The sequence below is a fragment of the Nipponia nippon genome, unplaced genomic scaffold (genome assembly GCF_047370975.1).
Source record: "Nipponia nippon isolate SJK-2023a ecotype South Korea unplaced genomic scaffold, ASM4737097v1 scaffold_11, whole genome shotgun sequence".
Taxonomy (NCBI): domain Eukaryota; kingdom Metazoa; phylum Chordata; class Aves; order Pelecaniformes; family Threskiornithidae; genus Nipponia; species Nipponia nippon.
This window is the reverse complement of record NW_028262302.1, coordinates 20,202,875-20,220,936: the sequence shown is the minus strand read 5'-3', so window position 1 is coordinate 20,220,936 and position 18,062 is coordinate 20,202,875. Positions and strand designations below refer to the sequence as shown.

Here is an 18,062-nt window from a genome sequence, read left to right as displayed (position 1 = left end):
TAATTAGTCATAACCTTGTGTGGTTGAGAAAGCAAGCAGAAGAAATACTTCTGCTGTCCATTGGAGATAGAGCTCATGGGAAAGCCAGATCTGCTAACAGCATGCAGCTTAGCACAGCTGAAGCTGATACTCTTATGGCATCCTGGCATCCTCTCCAACTCCTTCATGAACCTCCTGGCAGTCTGATCAGGTCCTACATCTCCTAGACAAGGGGGGAAGCCCTGCATAGCCGGGGTCTGAGGATGGCAGGAGGCAGGGTGGCAGCAGCCTTCATTTAGACAGTTAGAAGCTGCCATGGAAAATAGCACCTTTAGCAAAAGGGAGAAAGAAAACTGCTCATTTTGTTGTTATTGTCTTTTTTTGTTCTTTCATGCCTGACAAAGCTAGGCTTTGTCACTGTAAATAAAGAGAATTGCACCTGGGACACATCTTAATTTGTTTCTCATTTTTTCCAGTGAAGAAACAACCCTATGAAGTCCTGACTATTAGCTAATAGTTCAAGAGGGTAAGACTATAATAATGCTATTAAATAACTTGCTTTCAGCGTTTACTTACTACAACTGGGCGTGCAGCTCCATGACCATGCTTCCTGCAGGAGCACCTCACCCAGGCTGCTGGAGGTAGATGGGGAGGTCCCAGGCTTTGCTTCAGGCCAGGTTTCCCTCCAGGTTTGGGCACCCATGAGCATCAATGGAGGCAGATGATGTCTCCACAGGTGACAAAGGTCTATGCTGGGAAACTGCCCTGTGTCCCTATCTCGGAAGACAAGTGTGAAAAGGGGTCAGGACTGCAAAGCATCAGGGCAGGCAATAGACGCCTAATTGGCAACCTGTACAGAGGAAGCAAGTCAGAAATAATTAACCTTATGGAATGAGGCTGAAAGGCAGTACACATAAAACCACTGAAGGGAAACAGTCTTTCCCTGGTACGTTGGCTGTGGAAGTCATTAGCTCAGCGCTGCAGTGGCAAGTCCAAGAGCAGAGCAGGTAGGGGCTGCCTCTCATCTCTGCTGCAGGGGTCAGGTTCAGGCTAGATTACATGAGGATCCATTTGAAAGCATTGCTTTATTTTTTTCTCTATGCTGGAGAATGATACATAATTAATACTGAATGCTAAAGGTTTTCATACAAGTTGCTCTCACTGATGCAGAATATTTGAGATTCGATTGCAGTTGTAGGAAGGTGATTTCTTGGTATTTGTTGGTGAGGTTAGTAGTCAGTAGGGATATTTGAATACTAGACCTAAGAAGTGGTGATGTGTGGCTAATCTAGGCTGGATAACCTTGTTACACTGCCGGATGCTCAGCTCCATCCCTGCGGTGGTGAGCTGCTGGCCTGGAGGGGTTTCAGGGCGACGCTCCCTTCCATGCTGACATTTCAGCTGGTGTGAATGGCATGAAGTTATCCTCTGCTTAATGGGGAAGATCATGTCTGGGCACTGTTTCAGCCTCTCTGCAGTTCCTAGTTGCTTTAGCAAACATAACAACTAGGGATGATGTTTCCATTGCAGCTCAGGCTGTTAAAATAGCTGTCTCCTGATGCCCCTGCCCTTACGCAGCACAGCCCCAATGAAGGCAGGACAGTGGGTTGGGGGTTAATCTATAGTGTTTGAGGGTTTTTAATTTTGTTTGGGTTTTTTAATTATTGCTTTTATTTTTTTTTTCTTGTCTCCTGACATTGTGCACTTGCTTTTACAGGAATGTGACAGGGCTTTTTAAATACACATGGCAGATGTGGAACAGAGCTGTATGACTGGGTACGGCTTGTGTGCAGGCAAAGCTAGTTCAAAAACCTCCGGAGGTAAAGCAAGCATGTGGAATTTAAGTTTTCGTAAAAAATTTGGCTGAGTTTGCAAACAGTATAGTTAGCTTTAAAAAGACTCGAGGGTTTTTTGGTCTTCAGAATAGCACAACCAGATGGCAATAGGCTATTTTTGAACTTTGGTTACATAATTTTGCTAAATATTTTTCTTCCCTCTGCAATTCAAAATTATCTGTAATTCAGACTGTGCTGGTGCTGTGTATGGTAGACTCCTGATACAAAGGCATTCATAATGTACTCCTTGTGTCAGTGAGCAGCCAGAGCCAGGATGCTCGCAAGGGGAGTGGAGCTGGGAGCTGAGATGGCCCCAGGTGGGATGTGCCCTCTCTGATGGTGCTGTCTCCCAGGGACCAAAGGCACAGGCAGAGTGGGTGCTGGTTGTGGGGTCCATCAATGTTCCCAGGCACAGCAAGCAATGAGCCAGGTCCAGGCAGGGAGTGGGTGCGGGTGCCTCTCATGAGGCAGGCTGGGGCCAGGAGGGAGTTTTGTTGCTCAGGGAGAAGGTGCACGGACCATTCAAGCTGTCCAAGGGAAGCAGCAATGTCTGGGAGAAGAGGAGGTGATCAGTGTGCAGTTAAAAAGGATCCCAAGGGGTCCCTAAATGGGATCAATGTAAAGGGACCATAAATGTTGCTTTAGGGAAAGGCATGAAGCTGTTTGTGCTCCCCACACCAGAATATGATGGTTTTTGGAAGAAAAAACATTCTGTTCCCCTAGTCTTAAGCATCCATTGCTATTACTTGAATGGTGAGAAGGGAAGAAACTCTGCCTTTTCAACTCTTAAGGACAAGGCTGTAAAGCTGCAATTGAAGCAAGCCCTGTCTGAGAGCGTAAGGGCCTGCTGACAAGGTAGAAATCACACTTCTCTGAAAACAATGTAAATAGCTTTTAGAGAGCTTTTTTCCTCTTTGAGAGACCTCAAAGAGCTTTATGAAAGAGGTCAATATTTATTTTTCTAGTTTCAGCCTTCAGCATGACTAGAATCGAGGAGTTATTTCAGAAAAGGAGGGTTTTCCTATTTTTCAGTGTTTTTTGCATGTAGCCACAGTGAGTGTGGTTTGCTTCACTGCTTCCTTGGTCCAGTTGGTTACCAGCTTGGTTTCTCCCATGCTGAAGATACTTGCAGACCTTCAGATGAAGTGAAAACTCAATTACGTTTTAAAGGAGTAGCTTAAAACAAATTTTAGTGCCTGCCAGTTAAGGGTGCTTTCTGAAAGACTGAGTTTTGTTTTAATAATGTAAAATAGATGAGGTTGTCAGCATCCTATTACTCCATAAAAATAACTACAACTCATGATAATACAAATAAAATTTGTACCTGGTTTTCCTTCTTCCTAGTAATAGTTTCCTGTTGACTAGGTCATATGCATGTATTTGTCACGGGTTCCCAATTGTTCTGTACATTCATCATATAGAACAGCAAATAATTCAGCAATACACCAAGCTGAAAAAGTACTGATAGATGCTTTTCCACCAGAAAAATAAATTTTTTTTGCAGGAATGCTTTTTTTAATGACAGTATTTTGATAATCTAACTGATATTACTGGGATGGAATTGCTGAGGATGGAGAATTGGTTCAGAAAAGCCTTGTTCTCAAATTCATTTTAATATCAAAATGAATGCTCTAAAATTTTTTCTTAAAAATCTGACTCAAGTTTTTGATTGAAATCTGGTCCATTCTTAATATTTTTAAATAGCTCATTTGTTACAAAGCAGAATTTTGGTTTCCTTCCCAGTAGTGACAAGCTTTCTTCCTCAAGTGGCCCGATTCTGACCTCCTCACACCAGTAGTCCTACATAATCACCCTGCAACAACTCCTGGGTCAAGTCAGTACAAACCCCATCAGTCTTTGGATTAGTGAGACTAGGGCCTCCTTTTAAGCCTGGGCTCAGTCTTGATTTCTCCATTTCTCTGGACTCTCTACAAGGTTACCACTACCTTCTATACACTTGTGAGTTCAGCCCTCGCTCTAGCGTTCCTGACCCTAATCTGCACAGTGGTAAAATCTTGATGTGGCCAAGAGCCCCAAGACACCAGCCACTTGCCATGAAGATCTCAGGGAGGGAAGGCTCCTGCAGTTATTTGCAGCAGGGGAGAAGACAGCCCTCTTTTTCTTTTTTCTTTTTCTTCAAACATCCCAAAATAAATGCATCCATAGGCAAATATTTCTGTAGTATCACTGGAGAGAAGGAGAGGGATGGGCGGCTCAAACCAGTCTACGTAGCCTAGAAGAATAACAAAAAATATTTCAGGTTGCTCTGATTCTGATTTCTTAAAATATTATGATTTGGGATCAAAGCCAAAAAACCTCAACTATTTGCACAGCCCTAATCTGAGCTCTCTGGAGTGGGGTGTTGCCTCTGTCTACTGGAAAGGGAGACGATTCATCAAGCCACAGAAGTCTCATTGCTCAGATCTCCCCATGCCTCTGCTATTACCCACAGGGGAGCCTGGCCCACTGCCTCGGGGCGTGGGAGGAGCTGTGTGAGGATGAGCACCTTCCCCTGGGGTGAGAATCAGTTGTGGCATGTGAAAAACTTGCACGACGCAGGGGCAGGATGGTGGCTTGGAGCCACGACCTGTGCTGCAGTGAGTGGGAAGGAGCGGCTGCCAGGCCCTGGGGCAATGCACGGGGCTCACCATGGAGGGGAAGTCACCTGTGGCTAAAGGTGCGTGTAGGGCTTCATTAGCATGTTCGATTAATGTTTTACTGTGTGTGGTGGTGAGGGAACACCCCATTGTGAACAAGCTGTAGGATTTAACTGTAGACAGTGCCCCTAGGTTATTCTCCAGAAGGGCCAGGGTGTTCAAAAAGTTGGATAATCCATTTGTCTGAGCCTTGGGAAGGTGGGAGTTGCTAACTACCTTCAGGAGAGCACCCTCAAAAGTGCATTGCCTGCTTGCTAACAGAGTGCAGAGCCTTTCTCCTCCAGGCCTACAAAGTTTCTTCAGTCTAGTGAATATGGACTGGATCTCCTTTCTGGCCAACACCTCACAAATGTGCCATTTTCCAAGCTCACTGGCATGCTCAAGGCTTGTCTGTTTGGAGTAACTCAGGACTAGTTTTTTCCATACTAGCTATCTGTTTTTATGCATGTTCCATTTTATTCTAGGTTGAATGCCCTTTTCTGTTATAGCGTAACACACTTTAAATGAGTTGAGATATTTAAGAATGGGGATTGCACTTACGATTAACACCCTACTTGAATCTGATTTGACTTCCAAGTACAGGCACGGCCCAAAAGTCGGGCCAGGAGCTATGGAGCCAGTGGAGACGGTTGCCCCAGAGGGAAGCCTTTGCTGGAGCAGGACTGAGCTGTGCTGATGGGATTAGATCAGCGGTGCTTGGTGTCAGAGAGATATATCATTCGTAGGGATGGTGAAGGAAAAGTCTTTCACCAGCTACAGGGCTATGCCATTTTTTTTAGATGCAGCGAAGCTTACTGATGAGCAATGACCTCATTGCAATGATTTACTGAAGCAGTTACAGGTAAAGCATGGCTGTTTGCTCCTGGTCTCAAAGCCCATCACCTGGTCCATCACCCAGGTTCCCCTGGGCAGTGACAAACCTGTGGCAGACCTGGCCTGAAGTGAGACAGCCACAGCTGGACATCTGTGCTGGCCCCATGCCTGTGAACCGGGAACGCAGCTTCTCCAGCACAGACGCACTCACAATTTTGGGCTCCTCTTGGTAGATGACTTTTCTATTTTTATCAGGGAGAGGCTCATATTATTTTCCTGGTGGTGTTTAAAGCTCTAAATGAGAAGATTGCTTATTTTCCAGTTGTGAGAGGCGGCTACCTCCGGTCTGGTGAGGATGAGTGTGTGGCAGCAGCAGACAACATCCGTCTCTGTCAGGTCAGCAGTAAAACAGCAAGAGACCGAGCTGTGTCATGAAGATGATGGCTGGAAAGGGGCTTAGATTGAACCTGGTCCATTTGCCTTCCCCTCCCAAACACAGATGCCTGTACAGCAGTCAGTCAGTCCTTCATGGAGAACAATGGCCAGAAAGCATCAGAAATTTGCAGCCCTGGGAAGCGACAGGGTAGAAGGGAGGCCCATGATCAATATTAATGGTGGCCCCAAGGGGTTGCTGGGTCCTTATTAGGGAAAATGGTGAGTGCTGATAATATTCTCACCGTTATGCTAATGGCTGATCTTTCATTCCTCCATCAGCAACACCTCCCACCCCATCTGAGCTCAGTGTCCTCGAGAAGAGTGTGCTTAAAGGTGAGGTCAAGGTAATTTCAAGAGGTGCTAAAAGAAAAAGTGAGGGCAGGCTGGCAGCCAGGAAAGGGAAAATTGGCCCCATTGTTAAAGGAAGAAAAGAATATCAGAAGGCTTTTTAAAATGTCAAGAGTGGAGTATTGCTGTGTGCTCTTTGCTTATTGAGTAGAGTTTGAGGGAGGTTTGCCTTAAATATACCTTCCATACAAATATACAGAAACATGTTTTTTAGTGAACTTTAAACATTAGCTATAATAGTCTTCGGATAAAAAGGCAGTCATTATTTCTTCGAGCACACTCTCTACTGCCGAGCAAATGTTCCAATGTGGCAGGATGGTGGCTTTAAAAATAGCTGTTCACTCCAGAGCCTCCAAGTGTGGCTGGGAGGTAAATTCAATGTTTGACTGTGAGCAGTCATTGATGTGGTCCAAGAGCCACAGCCGGCAAGCCCTTGTTTCGCTGAAGCCAGTGGAAACAGGAGGCAGTGGGAAAAGCTTGCGGAAAGAGAGAAGGTTTGGGCATCTTTGGGAAGCTCCAAGACTTTCAAGAGCTATTGTTAAAAATCATCACTTGCTGAACTGTTATGGTACCCATCATAAAAATCACAGGAAGCTGGGTGGAAGGGCATGGACAGGGTGTTATCTCGGGTGACATACCTGTGCCATTTCTCAAGGTACTTGTCCAGTCTCTTCTTAAATGTCCAGAGATGGAGACCCACATGCCTCGGCTCAGCAGCCGCAGTGCTTTGCGGCTGCCACCAACCCAAAGCTCTGCTGGGTTTTGCCTGAATCTCCCTTGCTTTAACTTACACACATTATTTTTGTCCCACCAACAGCAGAAATGGGGAAAAATGTATTTCTTCTTTTCTTTGTCCTTTGAATTCATCCTTCCTTCTTCAGGCAGAACAGACCCACTTCTTCTGACCTTCCCACACAAGCTGTGGTTTTGGGTCCTTGCTCACCCAGCTGTTGCCTCCTCCGAACTCCCTCCAGCGAGCTCACAACCTTCTTAAATTGCCTCCACATCAAATGCAGTAACTCAAGCTAAAATCTTACCAGTGTTGGACAGACTAGAGTTACTTTGTGTGTCTTATCAGCAGTGATCCTATTTGTATGTCACAGTACAGTATTTGACTTTTTTTGCAACAGCAACATTGATTCACAGTCAAGTTGTGACCCACTAAAACCTTCAGATCCTTTCCTACCCAGCTGATAGGAAATTAGCTTCTTATCTCCCATAAATATGAATGCCTGTTCCTTCCTGCAGTTGGGAATTTGAATTTGCCCTTACTGAATTTCATCCTATTTATTTTTTAGAATATTTCTCTGATTTTTCGAGGCTACTTTATATTTGGGTTGATCCCAGCACAAAGCAGCCTGCCCCATGCTGAAGCTATTAATGAATATAATAAGCATCTTTTCTATCCCATTATTGAAGTTACTGATGAAGATACTGAAAGATGCAGGACCCTGCAAAGACTTCTTCTGGACCGTAGAGTAAATACATCCAGTCTCACAGTGAGCGACTGATCATAGAATCATAGGATCGTCAAGGTTGGAAAAGACCCTTAAGATCATCAAGTCCAACTGTTAACCTATCACTGCCAAGTCCATTACTATACCATGTCCTCGAGCACCGCATCTATCTGTTCTTTAAATACCTGTAGGGATGGAGACTCAACCACCTCCCCGGGCAGCCTGTTCCAATGCCTGATCACTGAGTACGGTTGAGTACAGTCATTGAGTATTGTTGTACCCCTTAATTACAGGGGTCACTGCAGACTGTTCCCCAATGTGGGGGGGTCTCCTGGCCCCCAACACTGCCAACCCAGCCAGGGAAGCTGTGAGCCCGCCAGCGCTGGTGTGAAATTTCATAAGAAATTTCAGGAAACATGAAAATATTGATTTTTATCTCCACTTGTCAATTTTCAAAATAAAAAAATTCTTTTTTTTTTCCCCCTCCTCTTTCAATCAGTTTTTTCCTTTCCACTCCCTATTCTCATCACCTTCCCTCAACTTTTCCCCCATCTGCTTGCCAGGGAAAGTACAATGTTTAGATGTTCTTTCCAAATCTTCCTTTTTCCACTGTCTAACCTTTCAAAACTTCAGTTTGGAGAAGTTAGAGAATGGAGAAAAAAAAACAAAAAACTGTGAAAACAAAAATGCTGACTTTTCTAGGACGTGTGTGGAGCCATTCTTGTGCTGGGACACAAGTAGAAGAGTCCTAGTTAAGAAAAAAAAATAACATTAATGTCACTCAGTGGGCAAAAGGAAGCAACAGGGGAGAAGGGAAAGCAATGAAAAGCTTCCAAGGGTTTCAGAAAACATGGATTAAAAGGCGGGGAAGGGGAGGTGTTCTGCTCTGACATGGCAAGGCATAAACACATGCACAATTTGAAAAGGGTTGATATTCTCCCCTCTCTCCCCTTTTCTTTGCTCTGATCAGGTTTCTCTGATGGGCTATATCTCCTCAATCTGGTTCTGGTTCTGCTTCCCACAGGCTGCATGTGATGGAGAGACAGGTCTCAGGCATACTCTCCCATCTCTGTAGGACTACATACATCATTTTCATACCATAGCAGCACTAAGGGTTTTCAGTGACCATACCACAGTATAAAAGCCAATCTTAAGGTTTTGTTTTTTTTTTTTTTTTAATGTTTCATGCAAAGAGCCAAGAAAGAACTGATTAGAAAAGTACAAGGGATAAACTCTTCTATCAATTTAAAAAACAGCACTATTACTTCTGGAGACGGCACAAAACATGACATAGAGCAGGACTGCTGACTGGAGTCCAGCCGGCCAACATGTCTTCCCCGAGAGCAACCAGGCTGCTAATCTCATCCACCAGATAACCCTGCTCCCTGCCAAAAGCAGTAATTAAGGGCCGTGTTTTCAGCAGCCCTACAAAAATAGACTTGTTTGACCGCAGGAACTGGACAAATTGCAGCATACACACATAGCATGGCACAAATGCTGGTTTCCCACGCGCAGACACTGAGGGTTTATTCTGGGAGACCTGCTGGAAATGTGGCTGGAGCTGCCTGCCTACCCTGCGCTAAAGGCGGCAGCTGCAGGTGCGTGCAGCCAACGCTCCCGCAGGGAGCACTCACCGTGCTCCCCAAGCTGTAAGGGTGACTGTAGGGGTGGCAGGATTTTAGGACTCCCCTTGCCACATCAAAACAGACGTTAGACTTTGCAAAGTCCCGGTTTGCACCAGTGCAGCGTGCTGGGATGGGCTGTGCTGCGGTGGGTCCCTTTCTAGGGCATTTTCTGAGGACAGCATCTCTGAGGAGTATTTCTCCATGTCCCCATGCTCTCTACACATTCTCAGGTTCAGGTAGAGGCTATTTGTTGGTTATTTTTCTTCCTTTTCCTTCCTTGCTTGCTGTTTAGAGGATATCTTAACTAGAAACATTTTCTGGTTAAAAATATAAAATGGATGTGAAGTGACAAGCTACACCCCAAGCTTCCCTGAAATCTGTGCTGGTTTGGATCAAGGCCTGTCTATGTTCTTAAAAAAAGCAAAGAAAGGACCCCCCATCCTCCTGACAGATGGAAATGCCTTCCCTGTGCTGCAAAATGGGAAGCAAGGAGGAAGCTTCCTGCATGCAGGGATGAGGATGGGAGAGGGAAGGGACCATCTCATGGATTTTATCCTGACTCGGTGTCAGCTTCTTTGAAGGCCCCATTTTGCTGAGATGGGAGTGCATAAATATGGTGGCTTTTCTCTTCGTGCCCTACAAGTGTCGAGGCGCAGAGCTGCATGTTTGGGCATGCAAATGGTGTTTTGCACAGAGCTACCTCCTGACCCAGCCCATGGCCCCAAACATCATCCCCAGGTGAGCTCTGTTGGTAGCCCGTGCGGCCCATCGTCATCCATGTTGACCCAGTATTCCTGTGATAGATGCTCCTTAAGAAGTTTTCAGTCTTATTTCTCAACCACTATTTGTCCTAATGTTGATTCTTCACACTTTAACTCCTCGCCATAGGTGGTAGGTCCTGTTGAACTCTTCAGTGCTCTTACATGGAGCTCTTCTGTGCAGTGGTAGCACAAGAATACGTGGCTCCAGAGCGCCCTGGCACTGCTCCAGTGGCTCTGTGCAGCAGGGGAAGCCACACCACGTTTTATGATGTTTGAGCAAGCTGTTTGCTGTAGACTGGCATTTTATGAGCCTATTTGTAATTCATCTTCAGCCTCATCCCTGATACCAAGTAAGGAAATCAGGGAAAGCTTATTGCACCAAAGCTTTCAAAATTCACAGCAAAAATGTTCTATACAGAGATGGATAAAAGATGATAACAACTAATCCTACTTGGCCAAATCTTGCTATTATTACAGTGGTGTAAATCACAGTCCAGCCATTGGTTCTTGAGAGGTCTCTTCATTTTCTCACCACTTGAGATGACTGCCTAGCTGAAATGTGTGCCTACCTTGGTTGGATTTGTTTGTCCTCCAGAGTTTAACCAAGTACTTGGCTAAGTTGCTTTAGCAATCTGTCTAACATCCTGCCTCCACAGAGGCCATGGCCAAGAGGGCATCATCTTTGCTGCTGATCTCTCTTGGCCCCAGCATCCAGGTCATGCCTAAACCCTCTGGATTTCTTCTTATGTTACATCTCTATGAAAGGCTGCATCTTGCCATGCTAGGACCAAAGCTCCTGCCCAGGCACATGTCGTTTTCTGTTCTGATCCATGCAAGCCCCCTTCTGCTTGATCTGGACGAATGATCTGTGGTCCTGTCCTGATCCATTTGTGCTGCTGCTGCAGAGATCACTGTCCTCACCATTGCTTTGAGCATGCCACTCCCTTAGCATCCTTCCCATGCCTCCCTCTTCTCTGTGCCACTGCGTCTGGCCTGCCTGGCTTCCCTTCCAAGGTCCTTCATAGCCCTCATGGGAGGAAAGCTGGTTCCCTTTCTCTTTCAAGGGGTACATCACTGATGCTGACCTCTCTAGACTCCTCTAAAAGCTGTGACCAAGCATATCCATGCTTTAGCCCTTCTTGCCCTCTCATTTGTGAACTTCTCGGATAAACACCCATAAAGAGCCATCTTCCTCTTTTCAGATTCTCCTGCAAACCTGGGCAGTGGGATCCAGGATACTACAATAATGCTGTTGCACTACAATATTACAGGAAATATAAATAAAGACAAGCCTGCTTTCAGGCAGTTCTAGAAGTGAGGATTGTTTCTGTGGTGGATTGCCACAGTTTGGAAGGGACTGTCTTTCAAGAAAAATGGCCTTTCTCTTCTTCTGCAGATGTCTGTCTGCCTTAAACATTTGCTCTATTTTCTGTGTAATTCTGTAAGAACATTTTGCTGCTGTCCAGCCTGATGAAATGTATAGCTAGAAAATCTTACACAAATGGATTAGGTCTTATTAGTCTGTCACAATGATGTTAAGTAAAATAATTTTTATTCCATTTTTATCCCATTTTATCCATGTATTTAATTGTTCCTTTCTTCAGAAGGTGTTCTAAAGCCTTTCATACCTTTTTTTCCCACCACCTTGGCATCCTGGCAGGTATGTGCTACATTTTCTCTTGCCTAGTCAGGTGTGACTGCTCTGACTTCCCTGAGGAGCCTTGCTACTAGGATGATGATTTCACATGCCAGAAGGCTCCAGCGGAGATTATTTGTTCTTATTCTCTGTCCATTCCTCCCCCTACGTTTGCTGACTCTAACACAACAACATCTTATATTTCTGCTTTTACTTTAGGTATGATTTCCATTTCATTGTCTTTCTTCCTGTTTTCTAGCCCACCTTCTCTGTCATCTTCAGCATCAATGTTCTCACTCACACAAAGCATTTGCTTCGTTTTGAGGAGATCCCTCAGTTACCTTTAATCTACCACGCTCTCACCACATAACAGAACTGCTCTGTCCTTATTCTCCTTTTATTTATGTAACTGAATGACCTCTGTATTATTATTTCCAGTGCAAAGTTTAACTCAGCCTGATTTTTGGCAGTCCTCATTGGTATCTGAGGCATGACAGTCAGGCATATCATCACCAGTTGCACTTACTTTCCAGCCTCCCATACTGATAGGACTCTTTCAGCATGTCTCTGCCTGGTATCATTCCAGCGTTATTTGTTCATGACCAGATGAGTTTGCAGTAGGGGCCCAACACAGTCCCAGTAGACTATCATTGCCTAAAATAATAGGACTTAACCAGTTTTTACTCTGTTGCATATTCTGCCTCCTTATTTCTCTACAGTCTTTCACAGCATGACCAGAAGCTATACCTTCACCTCCTGTAGCTTCACCATTGCATCTCCAGGACGGTGTGTTTCCTTCAGTGCCCGTGTTGCAGTCAGAACCTCCATTTCTCCACATCCCACAAGCAGAAACTTTCAATTCTGTATTCATACATTTTTATCAAAAGAGGTCTTGCACACAAGGCATCTGTTTCTTCCCACTCTCTCCTAAGCTCAGCCTTGACTGTGGCTGAACACCAGAAGAGGTTGCTCAGGGAGGTTGTGATGTCTCCATCCTTGGAGACAGATACTCAAAATCTGACTGGGCACAGCCCTGAGCAACCCGCTTTCGGTGGCCCTGCCTTGCACAGGGAGTTGGACAGACGGTCTCCAGAGGTCCCTGCCAGCCTCACCCATCCTGTGAGTAGCTCCAGAACCCCCTATGCTCTGTCTCCAGCCAACTCTGTGAAAATGCCCCCCTTTGCTGCGGCTATCGCCCTGCTGAAGGCATGCTGCCAGCGCTGCGGCTGTTCCTCTGGCTTGTCAAACAGTGAACATCACAAGCTCTGGGATTTTCTGATGCTAAACAACTTGAGTTTCCACCACCTTTTTTCAAAAAGACTGATGGGTTTTACGATGACTGACGATAAACTGCACTTATTTCAGAGTCATTGGAAATGCCCTGGTGATTTTTTTCTCCATCACTGTTAGAAGTGTTTTATTTTCCATTTCTAGGTAAGCAAGAAAAAACATGAGTCCCCCAAATCTGTTTTCAGATTTGGTATAATCAAGTTAATTACTGACATTCTTTTTGATACTCAGTAATTTCAGCCTAAAGACATGTTGAACTTGACAGCTCTAAATACACAGATATAATGGAAAGGCCAATCCATTCTCAGCTAGACTGAGGTGAAGGCATGGTGACAAAATAAGAATTTAAATATGCTGCTTCATTTAACTATCTCAGCAGACATCTGTTTACAATTTGTAAGGTTTCTTAAAGGTTTGTCCATTGTTTTGGGCATGTTTCACTTTCTTTTCTTGCTGAATGAAGATTTCATTCTCTCACCCCTTAATCTGATGGAGCTGGAGACCCGGGATAGGTACTTGTGTAATAATTGCGCAAGACAACATCTACTGAATAACCTGAAGCAGGGAGAGGTAAATGACTGCAGACATCTCTATTGCCTGCTATTAATTGGCACACCTATCGCACAGACCACGGGGTGTAACAGTAAAAGATGAAATCATGGTAATTGCAATCTTCCCGCAAGCTATCATTTAATTTACACTTTAATTAATTTTTGTAAGTCTTGTAGTTACAAAATATTGAAGCAATTAAAGGTATGAAGAAAGGAACATGTCAGTGTCAATTAAGGACAGTGAGTCAAAGAGGAAAGTTTGGTTCAAGACAAAGTTCATATGAAAAATAATGCTGTGTAATTTATAGTACTATAAGTTCTTTGGAAACCTGAATAAAATAAGCCACAGTTTTAGAGTCTTAGACATTTGAGAGATCACTAGTTTCCTTAGTTTTCAAATGGGGAAACTGAAGCAGAGAGAGTTTGAACGTCAGTTTCCTGAGCTCAAAGGGAAAATCTGCAGCAAAGCTGGGAATCAAATCCTGAGATGTTGAGCAATCCAGGCAAGTATCTCCTTATAAGAGCATCCTTCCAACTGGCGCACAAAAAGGAATTATGAGAAGTGTGTGTTTTTGTGAGTAGGGTGATGCCTTTGTAACACAGATCTCATAACCTGGCCTTTGGCTACCCACCCATTTGGTGTACTCAGAAAATGGCTGCTACTAAAGGGAGCGTTGCTAAGTCCTGTGATTTTCGTATCTACTCTTTCCTTAAAACTCCAGTTCCTCAATGCCGAAGCTTCACTTCTGTTTAAATGAAAAAAATTCCAGCTATCAGATTTGTATAAAACATAAAGCACTGCTCCTAACTGCACAGAAACCAAAACATCAAAATATATTTTTGAATCTCACCCAGTGTACCATACCTTGAGTTTGTCAAGCCACTTCCATGATTCTGAAGGACAGATTTGGGACTTTCAGTGTTGCTGATGTTGCACATCAGACGGGAATAAGCCTGGAGACGCTGAGCTGCTCTGAGCAGTCGTGGTCATCCCAACAGTGTATTGTCTGGAAGATGCCAAGAAGTGGCTGCGACCGAGGACGGGGGACAGCAATGCTGATTTCACCTCTTTGGACTATATATCAGTGCAGGTTTGAGTGCTAAACCGGGGAAAGAAAGAAGCTGGGTTTGCTATCATGAGAAATGCAAATGTCTGAGAATTAGGTGGTTTCAAAGCAGCAGCTAACACAGGTAACTGCTTGCGCCGGTGAGGGGGCTCAGCCACCAGCAGGTATTAGGCTAAATCTGTGCTGAGGTGCAGCAAAGATATGACAGGTGATTTACAGTCTTTTCACAGGGCATTGTCTCTTCCTATGTTATATTCCTATAAAGACTATAAGGGATGACAGAGGGCAGAAAGCTTTCTGTTTGCTTGGTCTGGGCAGGGATGGCACACAGCGCGGCCTTGGAGATGATGGAGAGAGACACCCGGTCCCCAGAAACGGCTGGCTTCCGTGCAGGGAGATACAGCTGCTAGCCTGGCAAAACCTGGGGAGGAAAACCATCTTTGCAGCAGCAGTCTGAATTGCAAACACTATTTACTTTTATTCTGACTCATTTTGATTCTTCTCTACACCAAAGGGTTCTTTATTCTCTTCTGCTCACCAAACCTGGCTCTTGAATTTTAATTGGTTTATTTGGAGAGCTCGGGGTGGGAAAAAGGGCCAGGGGGGTCCCTTGAAGGTTTATCTGACTAGAGGCTGGGCTACCACGAGAGGCACTGGCACCAGTGGGGACTGGTCTGCTCCAGGTGGCTGGGAGCCCCACGAGCAGCCAGACTGCAAGGGCACTTCTGCCTCCTGCGCAGACGTGCTCAGGGCTTGCTCAGGCACACTGTGCGCACTTGCTCGGGCACGGCGTCAGCCCCTCGCGGAGGCAGGATGTTCATGCTGTCATGAGGGGCCTTGCAGAGCCTTCAGCATAGGAGCTAACCCACTTTTTCTGCTTTTCCTCACTGCAGTATGTCTGCAGAGAGCATGTCTCCATCCTTCCCTGCTACTCCTCATCCTGAGCAGGCTGCAGGTCTCTTTACCAGTGTTTGCTCTCTGCTTCCTCCCAGGGATGCTCTCCCCCTGCCTGGCTGCTGCCTGGATGGGGCTGCTCTTGCTGCTGTGGACCTCCAGTTAATCAATATTTTCACACTATTATAACCTGAGAGATGTGGGATCCTGGATGAGTCCTGGGCTGGGGAGAGCCTGTTCTTTACCTTCACACGACCACGGTGCAGAAAGTTGCTAAAAACAGGCGACTCTGGGCTAGCGAGGGATGGGAACAGGCGTGAGCTTCCTGCAGGGTTTCAGGTTGCATCCCACGGCTGGCTGCCGTGCTGGAAAACAGGGGCCGTGGTGGCTCTGGCGGCTCTGCCAGCACCCAGGGACGCATGCGTGGCACTGGCTGCTGGAGGGGACAGCGAGGGCAACCGCAAGGAGCAGGCAAAGAGACATGTATCTTCGTCCTGGAGGGAGGAGGCCGGGTGGAAAAAAACAGGAGAGGTGGGACGAAAACCAACCAGGAGAGCAAGGTCCGTGGGCCAAAAGTGCTGCAGCTGCCAACATCATCAATGGCAGGGCTGGCAGTGGGGTGGGAGCCACCCTTTCCAAACACAGCAGAGGACGTTGGATGCTCTCCCAGAAGCAGTGCTGCAAACCCACCCTAAACGCTCCTGACACAGGCAAAGAGAAATATTATTCTCCCGTTTTAAAAATAAAAAGTCTGATAAGATATCCAGAAAATGGTGCCGGCTCAGCCCTGCTCCTGCTCTTGGGGCATCCAGGGTGTAACTCTGCTTTGGGGACAGGGACACGGATGTTGTGCTGGGTATGGCAGTGCAGGTGCCCAGGGAATGAAGGGATGCTCTCTGCCTAGCGGCAGCATGCCCAGGGAGCTGCCAGGAGACTAAAGGCAGAGCAGGATGCTCTTGTATCCTCCATCTGCAGAAACAGAGCTGTAGCTCGGCCTCGCAGAAGTTACCATCCGCTGTGAGCTGCCTGGCTCGCTGCTTTGGCGTATGTCTGCATGCAGCTCCTCTTGTTAACGAAGCACCCTTTTTCAGTATTGCTCATATCATCCCGTTTCCACATAGACGGCCCCAGGCCGCTGCTGTGATGGAGGAAGCTGACCTCTCAAGTCAAGCTGGAGACAGGGACTGTGAGCGTCTGTTCGCACGACTCCAGTTCCCCCCCGGGTTTTAAGCCACGCAAAGCTGTGTACAGCCAGGCCCTGAGCTGCAGGAGGTGTTCCCAGCCTTTCCTCCTCTACCCCTGTTCCCGTGCCATCCTTCCCCATCACCTTCCTTGCTGTCTGTGGAGGGATCCCCACATCTTCCAAGCTCCAGATGCTGCAAGTGCTGACACTTGTTCAAATCTAACACTGCAGACCATTAACATGGGAGAGCAGTTCAGTGAGGAGCAGAGAATATTTTATTAATGTTCTTTTCATGTTGAAATTATACTTCTGCTCCATAGGCTGAGCGATGAAATAGAACAGCTGTGTCATAGTCCATAATGGGAGGGAAAAAGAGTCGTTTACAACCATATCAGCTCTTAGAAAAGGTTTAAAGTCTCTGTTTGAAGCTGTGCATTGCTCCAGCATTAAAGTGGGGGGGGGGGGGGGGGTAGATAGGGGTTGCAGGTGTGCTCGGAGCATCCCCCAGCCACTGTAAGGCACATGTAAAACCGAGCAGCGGGAGAGTCCTAAAAGGTGAGACCAAAGTGCCAGTGAAGATCAAAGCTCTGACGCCAACCAAGATTCCCCGTTTGGGACTTGTTGTGGAATGCAAAATGTGCTCATCTATGCTGCTGATAAAGTGCTGCTTATGGAGGATGAGGAGCAGACCACGGCAGTTGTGACTGATGGAGGAAAGACAAATGTATGGGGAAATTTCATGCAAGAGGTTTATCCTTGCGTCGGCCAGAAGGTGCTGGACCATACGTACCAGAGCAGAGGTGAAAAGTGGTGGCTGCTCCATCCTGCAGGGACTGCAGCCTGCGAAAGCGACCTGAATCCACATCTCCTTCAACTGATTTGTGTAAGCTGAAGAGGATTTTGAAAAGAACCAAATCTTTTTTTTTCTTTCAGATTTTTTGACTCCTTATTTACCCATTTTTTCCCCTGAACACTTGCCCTTGCAGTAGATCTCCCTTGTTTATTTACTTCTATAATCCCAGGGTAGTAAGAATCGCTTACATTAGAATTCAGGTTGTTTATCCACTGCTTTCTGTAAAAGACAAAGCCTTAGAAACACTTTTGTAGGTAAAATACTGAAGCTGCACATTTTAAGTAAGAAGTTGGCAGGTGATGCAAAAAGTTTTATTCTGAAAATTAGAGGTGTCAAATTAAAAATGGCAGCTCTCTGTCATCTAAATGAATGTTTTCCCATGTAATGCCCAAGGTGATTATGCCAGAGAAGGTAGAAAGAAAATATTTCTGTGTTCTTTTCAGTTTTGTTGGAAAGCCCTTAAGACCCCCAATGTCACAAGTTTTGCATGTACTTTTCTTTGTGTCTTATGTAGTGAGCCTCTTTGTTTCCCTTCATTTTAAACATCTACTTGAAGATGAGGTTGATCTTCCTCTAGAAAGGTCTGCTTTTCTCCATTGGCTACAAAGGGAATAGCTTGGTGTGTGCAAATCATTGAAGTTAATGCAGGGGACCTGCCTGCACGCCCAGACGTCTGCC

The 18,062-nt window shown here is 45.8% G+C and overlaps 1 long non-coding RNA gene across 1 annotated transcript in view; it reads left to right on the top strand.

The window, feature by feature from the left end:
- Positions 1 to 936: 936 nt before the first annotated feature.
- Positions 937 to 18,062, top strand: part of LOC148056858 (uncharacterized) — a 32,994-nt gene continuing 15,868 nt past the window's right edge. The window contains exon 1 of the long non-coding RNA XR_015702344.1: positions 937 to 986. This is a non-coding gene — a long non-coding RNA (uncharacterized LOC148056858). The remainder of the gene's footprint in view (positions 987 to 18,062) is intronic.